Source organism: Arachis stenosperma, chromosome 5, assembly GCF_014773155.1.
Source record: "Arachis stenosperma cultivar V10309 chromosome 5, arast.V10309.gnm1.PFL2, whole genome shotgun sequence".
NCBI lineage: Eukaryota > Viridiplantae > Streptophyta > Magnoliopsida > Fabales > Fabaceae > Arachis > Arachis stenosperma.
Genome location: NC_080381.1, coordinates 23,262,589 through 23,265,571, shown reverse-complemented (window position 1 = coordinate 23,265,571; position 2,983 = coordinate 23,262,589). Strand labels below are relative to the sequence as shown.

The following is a 2,983-nucleotide window of genomic DNA, read 5'->3' as shown; positions in this document are numbered from 1 at the left end:
TAGCTGAATTCTTGCAAATCTGTGACACAGTCAAGACTAATGGGGTTGACCCTGAGGTCTACAGACTGATGCTATTCCCTTTTGCTGTAAGAGACAGAGCTAGAATATGGTTGGACTCTCAACCTAAAGAAAGCCTGGACTCTTGGGAAAAGCTAGTCAATGCCTTCTTGGCAAAGTTCTTTCCACCTCAAAAATTGAGTAAGCTTAGAGTGGAAGTCCAGACCTTCAGACAGAAGGATGGAGAATCCCTCTATGAAGCTTGGGAAAGATACAAACAATTAATCAGAAAATGTCCCTCAGACATGCTTTCTGAATGGAGCATCATAGGTATTTTCTATGATGGTCTCTCTGAACTGTCCAAGAGGTCTTTGGATAGCTCTGCTGGAGGATCTCTTCATCTGAAGAAGACGCCTACAGAGGCTCAAGAACTAATTGAAATGGTTGCAAATAACCAATTCATGTACACTTCTGAAAGGAATCATGTGAACAATGGGACTGGTCAGAAGAAAGGAGTTCTTGAGATTGACACTCTGAATGCCATATTGGCTCAGAATAAAATATTGACTCAACAAGTCAATTTGATTTCTCAAAGTCTGTCTGGAATGCAGAATGCACCAAGCAGTACTAAGGATGCTTCATCTGAGGAAGAAGCCTATGATCCTGAGAACCCTTCAATGGAAGAGGTGAATTACCTAGGAGAACCCTATGGAAACACCTATAATTCTTCATGGAGAAATCACCCAAATTTCTCATGGAAGAATCAAGAGAGACCTCAACAAGGTTTCAACAACAATAATGGTGGAAGAAACAGGTTTAGCAATGGCAAGCCTTTTCCATCATCTTCTCAGCAACAGACAGAGAATCCTAAGCAGAACCCCTCTGACTTAGCAACCATGGTCTCTGATCTAATCAAGACCACTCAAAGTTTCATGACTGAAACAAGGTCCTCCATTAGGAATTTGGAGGCACAAGTGGGACAGCTGAGCAAGAAAGTTACTGAACTCCCTCCTAGTACTCTCCCAAGTAATACAGAAGAAAATCCAAAAGGAGAGTGCAAAGCCATAACCATGGCCGAATCTGGAGAGGAAAGAGAGGAGGTGGACGCCACTGAGGAAAGCCTCAATGGGCGTGCACTGACCTCCATAGAGTTCCCCAATGAGGAACCATGGGAATCTGAGGCTCAAAATGAGACCATAGAGATTCCATTGGACTTACTTCTGCCTTTCATGAGCTCTGATGAGTATTCTTCCTCTGAAGAGGATGAGTATGTCACTGAAGAGCAAGTTGCTAAATACCTTGGAGCAATCATGAAGTTAAATGACAAGTTATTTGGAAATGAGACTTGGGAGAATGAACCTCCTTTGCTCACCAAAGAACTGGATGACTTGTCTAGGCAGAAATTACCTCAAAAGAGACAAGATCCTGGGAAGTTTTCCATACCTTGTACCATAGGCACCATGACCTTCAAGAAGGCTCTGTGTGACTTAGGGTCAAGTGTAAACCTCATGCCTCTCTCTGTAATGGAGAAGCTAGGGATCTTTGAGGTACAAGCTGCAAGAATCTCACTAGAGATGGCAGACAACTCAAGAAAACAAGCTCATGGACTTGTAGAGGATGTTTTGGTAAAAGTTGAAAACCATTACATCCCTACTGATTTCATAGTCCTAGAGACTGGGAAGTGCATGGATGAATCCATCATCCTTGGCAGACCCTTCCTAACCACAGCAAAGGCTGTGATTGATGTTGATGGAGGTGAACTGATCATTCAAGTGAATGAAGAATCCTTTGTGTTTAAGGCTCAAGGATATCCCTCTGTCACCATGGAGAAGAAGCATGAAGAGCTTCTCTCAATTCAGAGTCAAACAGAGCCCCCACAGTCAAACTCTAAGTTTGGTGTTGGGAGGCCACAACCAAACTCTAAGTTTGGTGTTGAACCCCCACATTCAAACTCTAAGTTTGGTGTTGGGAGGTTCCAACATTGCTCTGAGTATCTGTGAGGCTCCATGAGAGCCCTCTGTCAAGCTACTGACATTAAAGAAGCGCTTGTTGGGAGGCAACCCAATGGTTATATTTTATATATTCTCTTTTGTTATTTTATGTTTTTTTTTGTAGGTTGATGATCATAAGAAGACACGAAATCAATTGAAAAAGCAAAAACAGAATGAAAAACAGGAAGAAAAACAGCACACCCTGGAGGAAGAACCCACTGGTGTTTAAACGCCAGTGAGGCTAGCAGTTGGGCGTTTAACGCCCAGTCTGGCACCATTCTGGGCGTTTAACGCCAGAAAGGGGCACCAGACTGGCGTTAAACGCCAGAAAAGGGCAAGAACCTGGCGTTAAACGCCAGGAATGGGCACCAGCCCGGCGTTTAACGCCAGAAATGGCTCAAAACGTGATTTTGAATGCCATTTGGTGCAGGGATGACTTTTCCTTGACACCACATGATCTGTGGACCCCACAGGACCTCCACCAACCCCACCACTCTCTCTCTTCTTCACCCATTCACCAATCACCTCAATACCTCTTCCCCAAAAACCCCTCACCTATCAAATCCCATCTTTCTCTTCACCACTCACATCCATCCTTCATAAAACCCCACCAACCTCACCCTTCAAATTCAAACCACTTTCCCTCCCAAACCCACCCATAATGGCCGAACCCCATCTCCCCCCTCTCCTATATAAACCCTTCTTCACTCCTTCATTTTCACACATCCTAAACACCACTTCTCCCCCTCTTTGGCCGAATACACCACCATTCCCTTCTTCCTCATTTCTTCTTCTTCTACTCTCTTCTTTCTTCTTTTGCTCGAGGACGAGCAAACCTTTTAAGTTTGGTGTGGTAAAAGCATTGCTTTTTGTTTTTCCATAACCATTTATGGCATCCAAGGCCGGAGAAACCTCTAGAAAGAGGAAAGGGAAGGCAAAAGCTTCCACCTCCGAGTCATGGGAGATGGATAGATTCATCTCAAGGGTGCATCAAG

General features: G+C 44.1%; 1 non-coding gene across 1 annotated transcript; it reads right to left on the bottom strand.

Moving 5' to 3' along the window:
* Window positions 1-200: 200 nt before the first annotated feature.
* On the bottom strand, window positions 201-308 carry LOC130983866 (small nucleolar RNA R71). Its single transcript, XR_009087837.1, has one exon. It is a non-coding gene; the product is annotated as a small nucleolar RNA R71 (small nucleolar RNA).
* Between the last annotated feature and the right edge of the window lie 2,675 nt (window positions 309-2,983).